The sequence below is a fragment of the Arachis hypogaea genome, chromosome 19 (assembly GCF_003086295.3).
Source record: "Arachis hypogaea cultivar Tifrunner chromosome 19, arahy.Tifrunner.gnm2.J5K5, whole genome shotgun sequence".
NCBI lineage: Eukaryota > Viridiplantae > Streptophyta > Magnoliopsida > Fabales > Fabaceae > Arachis > Arachis hypogaea.
The window spans coordinates 145930706-145944131 of record NC_092054.1 but is presented as its reverse complement, the minus strand read 5'-3'; positions in this window follow the sequence as shown (position 1 = coordinate 145944131).

The following is a 13426-nucleotide window of genomic DNA, read 5'->3' as shown; positions in this document are numbered from 1 at the left end:
CAATCTCCCAATTGTGCACCAACATCACCAAATACACTAACATAACCAATATCACATACATACATCAACCTAGGGCTCATAAAAATGACAAATCACAAGGGTTTGAACACTTCTTACCTCAGCCCATATGAAGTAGGGATAGAACCCACTTAGAATTCATATTAGAGTATCCCTAAACACCCCAAATCACAAGATTTCAACACTAACTACCCAAAAACGTGTAACAGTGGGGAATTTCGAAAACTGGGCAGAGAAGAATAGAATACTCACCACAAAACTTAGATAGAATTGTAGAGGATGAGAAGAGCAACGCGTGGCCGCAAACGGCTCGTCAATCGGAGCTTCGTAGCTCAAGTTATGGTGGTTTGAAGATCAAAGAGAGTTAGGTTTTCTCTCTTCTCTTCTCTCTTCTCAATTTCAGCGCCCCAACCCTTCTTTTTAGGGTAAAATGAGCTGAAATACTCATAACTAATGTTTATATATGTTGGGTCTTGGGCCCACTTAGGCCCGGTTCACTTATTTGTGCCCGTTGGCCCAATTTTGGGCCAAAACCTTTAAGATTAGCGCTCTAAATCGCACTTTAGATATTTCTACCTTCCCTAATTATAATTCTTCATTTCTTAATCTTATTTACTCATAATCAATTTCCTCAGCTGTAGTACCAGACAGATCTCAGCCGGTACTGCCGGTCAAAATTCCACTACGCGCTTTTACGCAGAAAACTATGTTTTTTGACTCGGAAAAATTCACTGAATCCAAATATCATATTTAAATTATCAAATTCCAATTGCCAAATCTTCCAACCATATTCGCTCCTATTTAACTTATTATTTAATTAATTTTGGTTAGACCGGGTATTACATCCCTACCCCGGTCTTTGCCTCCCCTCTGTTGACATCTGATCCTACTTTTGGTATTAAATGTATGGTTACTTTAGTTTTTTTTTTTTTGGTTATGGAAAACTATATTACCATTTTACTTTAACTAGAAATTTTACACACATGAAAGAGTTGTTAATATGTTATTTTTTTTCTACTTAAATTTACCACCACATGTTATATTATGAGTTGAAATAGTAAATAACACTAACATATTTTATTTGAAAGAAAAATCTACTTAATTTAATATATCCACATTAATAATTTGTTAATTTACTTAATTATTACATATTTTAAATCATAAAATTATTTTGATAAAATTAAAAGCTTAAAGTAAAATATAAAAGATATAATTTTAATGAATGTAGTAGATAAATATTGAAATTAAATTTTAATTTAAAGTAATTAAATATATTTATAATTTTTATTATAAAAAATCAAATAAAAACATTTTTTAAATACAAAAATAATTTGTTCAAAATAATGAATTATATAGACTAATTCATTATATTGTGAATATAAAAAATAAATCAATATTAAGTAATTTTTATGTAATTTAAAATTTTAATAGCTAAATTTTTAGTAATTTTAGAAAATTAAAATAAATAAGTTAATTTATAAATAAAAATGGCAAAAAAGTTTGTGAGAATAAATATTATAAAATATAATCTACTTTAATAATTGCATATATATAATTTATAGAAATACTTAATAATATTTATAATTTAAATTAAATTTAATCTCTCCATACAAAGCATGGAAAAATAAAACGTTAAATACGATTTTAGTCCTTAAAGTAGTATATGTCAAAAAATTTTTACGTTTCCAATCTATTTTTGCATACAAAATGGTCCCTAAGGTCTAACATGGTTTTAAAATCATCCTTACTTTAAGGACCAAAATCGTACAGAGGTGGCAGCGGAAGCAGAGGCAGAAGTAGATTGTGGACAACTTCTTCTTCTTCGTTTCTTTCCCTTTCTTCTTTTTCCCTTCCCCTTTACAAGAGTAAAAACACTCTCTTTCTCTTATGTTTTTTGTTTATTTTATAATTTTTTTGTTATGGATAATTTGGTTCAAAATTTTAAGATTTAAGTAAAAATGACGATTTTAAAACTTGATTTTAAACCTTATGGATGATTTTGTATGCAAAAAAAGATTGGAGACGAAAAAAATTTTTAACCTATACACTACAAGAAAAAGTAATATTTGTAACAAAAAATTATTACAAAAAACTGGAATTTTGAAACAAAAAGAATTGGTAACAAAAAAAGGGCCGTTGCATACAGTATGTCCCATTACAAAACGTTTGTTACAAAAAATGGAACTGTTACAATTCAAAGTAATATTTTGTAACAAATTTTTTTAATACAAAAACCAAAATTTATTACAAAAGTAGTAACAATTTTGGACCTTTAAAATATTTTTCCTAACAATAAAATTTTTCCTATCACAAAATTTAGTTACAAAATATAACTTGATTTTGTAACATTTTTCATTCTTTTAGTTACAAAAGCACAATATTTATTTTATAATAATTTCTTTAATCGTAATTCGTTAAATCATAAGACGGAATGTAAATGTAACTCGTAAAATATAAAAATTATAAAATTTTTTATAGCAGAAATTAATTTTACAAAAAATGAAATAAATCTCAAATAAACCAAATTATCCATTGGACTATAACTAATATATACCATAACAAGTCAAAAGTCACATACTCAACACAAATTCACAACTCAAATTAAAACACAAATTCACAACATACAAGTTTATACGCAACTAAAATAAATTAAGTAGCAAATAAATCAACCAAACTACTATAATGAACAACTAATTAACTAAAGTCTAAACAAGTCATTTAATAGTCACTCTATTCTTCATCAATCATAAAATCTTCACGAGTTTCACAAGCTTCTGCATTACCATCTTCATTATCAACAGCAGGAGGAGGAGGTCCTGGGAGAAGTTCTTCAAATTCATTATCATCAAGATAAGAAATAGCTAAAGTATAAGAGCAAAAATTCAACAATTGAACTCAATGCAATAACAAAAAATCACCATTGTAGTTCATGATTAATAAAACATATAAGAATTAATTTCAATTATCACCATTGACCAAAGTAATATTCATGTAAACAATAAAATCATCGTCTCATCACAGCAGCAACAGGCCAACAACAAATACACTAACTTTCTTCTTTTTCTTTTAGTTCCTTTTTTCTCTTTTTAATCGAATGAATATTCAACAACAAAAAAAATTTCAACAACAATAAAAATTCCATCATTCATTTTAATCAATCCAAAACAAGATCCAGAACAAGAAAAATTCAATTCAATTTTTATTAATCATTCATCCTTCTAACATATGCCCATACCTGACCTCCCAAGTCCCAGAACACAAGTTTTCGATTTGCAGTTTCAATATGATCGATATTCAACCCCATAGTTGGAACGATTCGATTAGGAGGAAGGCTCTCTATGTTTGAGTAAACTGACTTCATCCTCTCCACCAAAGTCTGTAAAGTTAATGTATTCAGCAACTCAGGGAAACATAACAAAGTTCAACAATTTTGTAAAAAATATGGCATTCGAAATATGCATTACTGTTTTCCCAGCCTTGTCAATCCTCAGAATGAGTACGTGAATAATAGTGGAGCATTTGTAACAAAATTCAATGAAAAAATTCAATAAATAAATTCAGTTCATTGTATCTACCAAACAAGTTAATGTATCCTCTAATTTGACAACCTTCATCTAAGTTTTTGTAGGCATCCAACTCTTGTTATTTCAGCTTCTTTTATACTGAGTTACAAATAATTAAATAGACTAGTTCTATCATTAAATCACTCCTTAACCTTAACCTATTACGGATGTAAAGCAGCTTCTTGTTTCTTTATTCATGTATGTTAATAACATGAATGACAACAATCAAGAACAACCTAAGCAATTTGCAATTATATTTAGAGCATGTATGATATATTTTCTCCAGTTATTTAGCTTAGCAGGAGGCCCTAGTTGCCTTAAGGATGGTAAAAATTACAACACATACCTTATGTTTCAAATTTAAGTGGCACTTGCTAACCTGTATGACATATACTTGGCTATATATATTATATGATGACTTAATCTGTAAATACTAAGTAGTGGTAAAACCAGTATTAAAGCATTGAGAAATATTATACATAACTTCCTAAATTTCATAGATCTTGGGCAGGACCAGATATTTCTTCTATACATTCAACTAGAGAGCCTCTCATTTCTTGTTTAAATCAGTTATATGATTTATATGAACAAATACAGAAGTTTCTTTTGTATAATTATTAATTGATAAACAGTAAATGCTACCTTGTAAGGTACTCACACAAAACTGAAGAACTATAAAACAAAAATATTACTAAAATTGCCAATATAGCAAAAAATTTGTCACATATACCAGAATTCTAAAGAGAAAAATAAGAGTTATATAAATTATTTATTCAAGAACTGGTTGGTGATCTTATTCTTTGAAAATCATGATACAGCAATCATAAAATAACAATAATGGGACCAAAAATAGCAACTAACTAGGCTCTGCTTGAGAGATCCCACAATAGCATCTTCATTTTGATCTAAAGACCTTCATTTTGATCTAAATACCACTTCCTCTGAAACATCAATACTTTCTTTAAAAGTCTGATTTCTTCCAGTGAATGATACTCACCTCTACAGGGAACAAATCTGGGTGTTTGGAAAATATTCTGAGCCTCAAATCGTTGTATCTGGAAGAAATAGGAACTACACATATTAAAAGGAAAAAAGAACTATAATCAATATTGCTGGTTCATCACATACTAGAGGAGAAGCGACAGACGCAGAACAGAGCCATTTTTCCCAAATCCCCAACAACAACTTCCTTGTTTTCTTTCCCATTCGCGTTCCTCTTCACAGCAGACCTTGGCGATGGCGGCTCCTCCCACGGCGACGGTGACAGCGTGAAGCAGCGCCCCTTACTTCTCTTATTTGCGGCAGCTCTGATGGCGATGACAAGGCACAGCGGCGGCGGTAAACCCTAGTGGCAGCAGCAACGGGTCAGAAGCGCTCCTTGGTCGATGACGCGCGCGACGGGTCCAACGGCGGTGGGAGCAGCCGAGGCGACGGCAACGCGAGCTCCCTTGTTGGCGAGTTCACAACAACTCCCTCTAGCTTTCTCTCTCTCTCTCTCTCTCTCTCTCTCTCTCTCTCACAAACGCATCTCTCTCTCCTGCGATGGCTTGGCGGTGACCCGACGGTGGTGACAAGGCGGCTGGACAGTGGCAGTAGCATGGGTCTTCCTCTCTTTTGATCACAGCTCTCCTTCTCTTCTCTAATTTGACGTTGTGTGTGTATGTTTGTGTTGAAGCTCGGTTTGGCAAGAAAAGAGATGGTGGCTGCTTTTAGTGTTGGGGGGGTTAAGATTAGATAAAATTAGGATATATTGTATTGATTTAAAATTTAATTATTAATTAATTAATTAGTTTTTAATTAAATTTTTTAATTTAAAAATAAAATAAAATAATTTATTTTTTTATTTATAAAATTAAAGTATTAAATTTTTTTAAAATTTTAGTTATTTAAACTATATTATATAAAATTTTTACTTTTTTAAAACTACTAAGATTTATAATTTAAATATAAAAAATTATGCAATAACTATAAAATTAAATAAAATTTCTAGCTTAATTATCAAAACTTAGTTTAGTTACTTTTAATAAAATAGTTTATGAAAATAAAATTTTTAATAAATAAATAAATTAAAATTAACTCATAATAAAATATTTCATAATAATTATGTAAAAATATTATTTAATTATAATTTTTTAAATTATTTTTAAATAAATACTCTAATTTTAAGAATTAAAAATAATTAAATTAATTATTCTTGAAATATCATTTTATTATTAATTTACAAATTATTTTCAAATAAACACTAATTAAAATAAAATTAAAGATAATCAAATTAATTTTTTTTATTCATAAAACTTAAAGTATTAAATTTAAAAATCTCAAATAGTTAAATCAAATAATATAAAATTTTATATTTTTTTCAATTACTAGAACTTTAAATTATAAATAAAAAAATATTTCATTTAATATAAAAATTTCTAAAAATTTATTTTAAATAAATATAATAAATCATAAATGACTTATTATTTAATTTTTAAAATAATTTTAAATTAAAATTATCATTAATTTGACTTAAATATTTTTAATAAAATAAATTTTTAAATATAAAATCTTAAATAAATATAATAAATCATAAATAATTCATTATGTTAATTTTTAAAATTTGAAATCTTACATTTAATATGTTGAAATAAAATATTTTATTAATTACAAAAAAATCTTTAAATTTTTTGACAAATAAATAACTTGTTATAAAATATTGTATTTTGTGATAAATTAATTTTTTGTTACAAAATATTTAGAACTTTTGAAATAAATAGATATTTTGTTACAAAATATTTTGCAACAGAACAACAGTTCGATACGAAAGCCAACATATTTTGTGGGTGCGTTTTGTGCTCCTCGCACAAAACCAACACAGTACCCGCACAACTCTCGGGATTTTCTATGGGGCATTTGCATCAATGCAGCGACGCGTACGCGTCGGTTAGGCACACGCGTGGGTGAGTAAAAATTGAGACAGACGCGTGTGCGTCGGCCAGGCGTGCGCGTGGAAGTACGATTTTCCAAAATATTTACTAAGTTAAAAAGTTGCAAAATTACACTTCTAAACCCCAAACTCCCAACACACATAACTTCTACAAAATTCCTTTTTCAACCATTTCTGAACCGTTGGAAAGATCGTTGAATAAACTTTCATAAAAATCCAATTTTGAAGAATTCCAAACTTCATGGACCGAGTTACTAACCGCCAAAGTTGGTCAAAAATCAGTTTTTACCCAAAAATAGAAATCACCAATTTTTCCAATGTTCACAAGCCAAATTCATTCCACTCATCCAAATGACCACAACCCAACCACATTCACATAATTACACTCAACCAAACCAAACCTACCTCATCTACACAATTTCACCAAAAACCATCAAATTCCACACCTCAATTCCTCAAACCTTATTATTTAATAACTAAACTAATTATTCACACATTCAATATCTAAAATCCATCCAATCTCTTATATCATCACACAATACACACATCAACTTACCTTCCTTATCTCTTTCCGGCCTTCGGTCCAAAATTCACAGCCTCCGGTCCAAATTCATAATTTAATTGCATATTCCACAAACTAATATTCATTATCCAATTCATCAAATTCTCAACACACCAAACATACAAATCCACACAATTCTCAACTCAATCATTAATTCACATGAAATATCAACTATGCATATTAGCTCTAACCATATACACAATCCAAACTTAATCATAGGGGCATCTAGCCTAGGAATTCTCATCACACCACATGGTACTTAAATGAAACTTAAACGTACCTCTTGTAGCTAAAATAATTGAGCTTCTTCTTGGAAGTCTCCACCAACTCTTAGCTCCAAGCCTCACCTAAGCTCCTCAAGCAACACCAACCTCCCAATTGTGCACCAAAATCACCAAATACACTAACCTAACCAATTTCACATATACACATTAACCTAGGGTTCATGAAAATAATAAATCACAAGGGTTGGAGCACTTCTTACCTCAGCCCATATGAAATAGAGATAGAACCCACTTAGAATCCATGTTAGAGTATTCCTAAACAACCAAAATCACAAGATTTTAAAACTAACTATCCCAAAAACGCATAACAGTAAGGAATCTCAAAAATTGGGCAGATATTAATGAAATACTCACCACAAAATTTAGATAGAATTGTAGAGGATGAGAAGAGCGACGTGTGGCCATAAACGGCTCGTCAATCGGAGTTCCGTAGCAAACGTTATGGACATTTGAAGGTGGATCTAGGATTACGTTTTCTCCTCTCTTCTCTCTTCTCCAAAGCTGCGCCCCTACCCTCTTCCTTTAGGGTAAATGAGCCGAAATGCTCATAACTAATGTTTATATATGTTGGGTCTTGGGCCCACTTGGGCCCGGTTCACTTGGTTTAGTTCGTTGGCCCAATTTTGGGCCAAAACCTTTAAGACTAACGCTCTAAATCGCATTTTAAATATTTCTACCTGTCCTAATTATAAATCCTAATTTCTTAGCCTTATTTACTTATAATCAATTTTTTCCAGCTGCAGTACCAGACATATCTCAGCCGGTACTGCCGGTCAAAATTCCAGTGAGCGTTTTTACGCAGAAAACTATATTTTCGACTCAGAAAATTTCACTGAATCCAAATATCATATTTAAATTATCAAATTCCGATTACTAAATTTTCTAACCATATTCGCTCCTATTTAATTTATTATTAATTAATTACGGTTTGACCAGGTTTTACATCCAGCCTCTTGTATTAATGAACCAATTCGTGCATCGCGCAATGATAGACGGCTTGTGCCGTCAAGTACAAGTGATGACCCTCAAACTCACACAAAATGCATCCAGACTCGACATCATGATGAAGTGGCCGATAACCTTTAGAGGATAAAGATTACAACTCGGAAGCGGATGAAGTTGAGTCGTTTGATGACCACAATGACAACTTGTTTGCTGTCCAAGAAGCCGAAGGTCGGAACAACAACAACAAATGCAAAGATACAGATTATTAGAAAATTACCGTCATTGGTAAAATTTTTTCTGCTATTTTTGTTAATACTTATTTTTAAAGTCCTTTACTTTTATTTTCCTTTTGTGAAACGATTATCTTACAATTCTTTTTATATATTTCTTAGAGGATGGCATCACAAAAGAGTCTGAACTGAGTATTAAGTGGTTGCAAAGATTATATTCCTATTTAATAAATAGTTGCAACCAATTGGCCAAGCAACTGGATTATTAAGTGGTTTCTTAGGGAGTTTGGGTATTGACTATTTCCAGATTTCCATCTGTGAAGAGAGTTGGAAGAACGTGAACAAAACTAACAAGAAACATGCATATAACATGGTTAAGGTAGATCTTTTAGTTTCAACATATTAAGGCAATTTAGTTATCAGTGTTTTTTGGGTAAAAACTTTGGCATGAGTAAATTATATTGCTGGTTAAATTTTCATATTTTGTGTTTCACATGTTTAAGTTAGCATTTCTATGTTATATGTAATTACGACTACATGCCCTCTAAATTCTTATATTCTTATAATTTTTCATTTTAAAGTAGCCTCTTTTTTGTTATTGATATTCTTCACATTACCATAGTCTTATGCTTGTTGATTGGTTTTGGCTATTGATAATGGCAAATAATTGTAGCGGGTCTTTCACTATGAGGACGACGGGGAAGGAAAAATAAAGCGAAAAAATATGCAAAGGATAGAAAAGAACTAGAAAGATATAAGACACAACTTGTATCATAAGTTTTACAATGAAACAAATACTCTTGAGAAAAATGTTAAGCATTGTCTATTAGGAATAGAAGAAAATTCACTAGAAATAGTTCCTTGAATATCGCTTGAAGGAAGAAACAAAGGTAATAAATGGTATTTTGTATTATTTCTCCTAAAACATATGTATGTCTATGTAAAAGTCTCTTTAAATTTTATAATATTCATCCCAGTCTCACTTGTATTTGTTTTATTATTTGTTCATGGAAAAAGTGTAAACAAAATGCTTTAAATAATTCGAAGCAGATTTACATCTGGGAGCTCCAAAACATTGGCAAGACAAAAAGACGAAGAGGTAATAAATAATTATTTGCTTTAAGATTTTGCTTCATTTTCCTAAATATAGTGTTGTTATTTATATAATTGTGTCGACATCAATATTATAGGAGAAAGTACGAGGAAAGCCAATTAGTAGAGGAGAGTTGTGGACCACAGTTCATAAAAAAATGCCTCGTATATCCATGCCGATGCGCGTGTTGTTGGTGTAAGTAATGTTTTAAAATTTTCAACTTTTCTAATTGTATTTATCATGCTAATTTTAAATCATTATAACCCAAATTCTGGTATATTTGTACGAAGAAATTGTGAATATTGAGAGTCAAGATGAATCCTCCAAGTAGTTTTCGTAAAATGGTTCGCTTGTATAAGTTCTTGGAAATGAGCACTTAAGACGAGTTCATGACTTAGGTGGTGGACCATGTCCCACGCAAATTTTTTGTAACAGTACTGCACAACAGTCGGATTCTGGTGTGCAAATTGAAGAGTATCAGAGGACAATCATAATCTGCAACAAAAATAATGAGTTTGAGTCAACTAAAATAGATACTATTGAATTTAATTTGTTTTAGTGTTTAATGTTTATTTTCCTAACATTACCTCATTTTTATTTATAAGGAATGGTGTATTTATGACAATTTTATTATATATATTATTTTTGCATATATATTTATGTTCTTTATGGTATTTTGTTTTTCTATTTGATTAAAATTTTTTATTTTAATTACGTTCTACTAAATTAAAGTAAAAAAAAAGCAGACAACATAAAAGAGGGAAAATAATAAAAAAGAAATTGAAAAAAATGAATTTGGCAGCGGCATATATCCCCCGCAAAACATATGCCATTTTTACATACGTGCTATTTGGCGGCGGTCACAAGCCGCCACTAAAATGAAAGGCATTTTTGTTACCAACTATGGCAGCAGGTAAAATCGCCGCAAAACCGAACGCTAATTTCGTAGCAATTAACAGAAATCACTGCTAATTGTTTACCTGCAACCTATTTTGCACTACAAGATTTTTGTTTATTTGTGGCAGTTTTTTTTCTTATTTGTGGAGGTTTATAACCCCCAAAATTTGAGGTGCCACGAGGTCTTTTGTGGAGGTTTTTAAAAACCTCCACAATCTATTAAGTGGGGGTTTTATGTGTGGTTAGTGGGGGGTTTTATATTAGACTTTTGTGGCAATTTTTTGTCAATATTTGTGACGGTTTAAAACCCCCACAAAAAGACTTTTTTATTTTAAAAAAATAGCTATTATGTAGAGGTTTCAAACCTGTCAATTTAATTTTTAAAAATTAATCTACATTATTATTACACTACTAATCATTTATTATTAAAAAAAATATTTAAGCAAGACATTAAAAATGTAGAAGAAAATTAAAATAAAAGAAATACTTTAAAACAAAATATAGTATACTACCATCATTTTTCAATCACATTAATTATAACTACAAAATATTAAAAATAACATGATAAAATACAGACTTATGTCCAAACTCCTAAACAATAAACATAACTAGATAAATGTATTTGCAAATAATGCAAATAGATCTTGACTTCTAGCCATATCATTATCATCCAGAAGTAATGACAAACTAACAATGCAGTTAACAAGTTCTAATGCTTACACTAGCTGTTGCAGAAATTTTTAAAGCTAAAACAAGAGTATTCAGGAATTTCTGTTACAATGAGGAGCCTTTCTTTTAATCTCTATAGCCATTACTCCAAACAACAATACATGTTCATGTTCAATGCATCATATCAAATTTCAGGCTTACTTCACATTCCAAATTCCAAAATTTAGGAGGACTGAAATTTGAAAAAGAAGAAAAACCAACCAATCATTCAGATGACAGATTCAAAATACCTTTCCAAGATGAGGTGCCATTCCAAGAGTTGAAAAGCACTTGTCAACTCTAAGTTTATTATTACCACCTGTAGTAATTAATACAAATACAAATTTTATTAGATATGAATAACATAAGCACAAAAAAAAAAGCCTAACACATAGCTTAAGGTTTTATATTATTGACATTAAAACTAAAAATTTATTAGTGCTAAAGCATGGAAGATAAGCTTAATATCTCCTTTGCATAATTAATGGCATACAAATGTCTCATAACTAACATAAGCATGTGATTAACAAAACACATTTTTCTAGATCAGCATGCCCAAGTTTGACATGTCAAAAACTATGAAATTCTTTTTTCCCATTTTGCAACTTGTAACCAATCATTTTTATATATCTATCTTAACCATGAATTAACATAGATGGTTATATAGCAGAAAACAAGACACATTTTAAGCATATACCTAGATTGGAAGGTGCACATTGTCTTTTTTCTGCACTTGCAATCTCAGCACAAAGCTTTTAAATTTCACGAGCCATGGAGATTAATTTCTTCTCTATCACTTGCCCATGAGCTGAGAAGTAAATAAAAAGAAGTGATTACAAGAAATTAAAGAGAATAGCCAATGTGGTTTCTCTAACAGTCATTTCACCAATGTGGTTATCATGTTACCCAATATACGCTGAACTTCTCTGTGCCACAAACTCTTCTACCCCATGCCCATTGTATGTTGCTCTCCCTGATTTCTGATTTTTTCATCATCATAACTAACCTAATTATTATCCTTTTTTTTATTAAACACATAGGAACAAGAAAATCCATGTGTAATAATTTAATTACTAAAATTTAAAAGGAACTATGGCCTACAATGTATGAACTTATTATAGCAAAATTTGATTGATTTGCTTACTTTTAAATCTTTGCCAAGTTTTCCAACAAAATGTCAATCAAGGCTAATAGCAATGTGGTCTTCCTTGAGCCTGGAGTCCCAACAACAGAGTCATTCTACAAAACAAACCTCATCATTATACCAGCAACAAAATAATAATAAATAAATAAATAAATAAATAAAGTTTTATATGATTCTCGTGGGTGTATTTTTAGCAATAACAAAATAAATAAAAAATATAGAAAGAGAACAAAAGAAAATAATAATAAAATAATCATTCACCTTCTGGGCTTTATGATTCCACTAACATTCTGAAGGATGTGTAAAGGCTTCGTTGGACTTGGAATGATGTGGAGATAATTGAAGAACCACTAAAATTTTTTTTTCTATAGTATTTTGGAGATGAATTACCTCTAAGACATTCACAATGAAGTTGAATAGTGTAGCCGATCAAAACTTTGTGTCACTTCATTAAGAGAAAGAAATCAATCAGCTTTATATTATCATTCCATAATGAAATTGCATCAACAAAATTAAATTATCATACATATGGTCGATGTTAATTAATTAGCATGTAATAATGTAATCAAACATGAATGAATAGATGTACATCTATTAGATTAGACTTATTGCACAATAATGTAGAGTTTAAATGATTAATTTATAAATTGGATTACACATAATAGATATTTCAATATCACATAATGGGACAATTATAGCCTCTTTGTTATAAATGGTTTTATTTCCTTCAATTCTTCCTTTTTGTTCAAAATTGACATTGGGCATAAGAACATCTCCGTAAACTTATCTTAACCAAAATGAAATAATCCAAATATATACAAAGTTTTCAATGAATTATATAAACGGTATATGGTTGTACTACATAAAAGAGGTTTTAATTAACTAAATTTTTCGATAATCATCCCTTGTCTTATGTTCGTAGATTGAATAAAATCAATCAATTAATTCAGTTAAATAAGAGTCCCCTTTTTTTCAAGTGCTCTTAATACCTCCTTTGCATCTTTATACTTCTCCCGGGAAATTTCTTCATATCGAACAGTAGCAAGCATAACC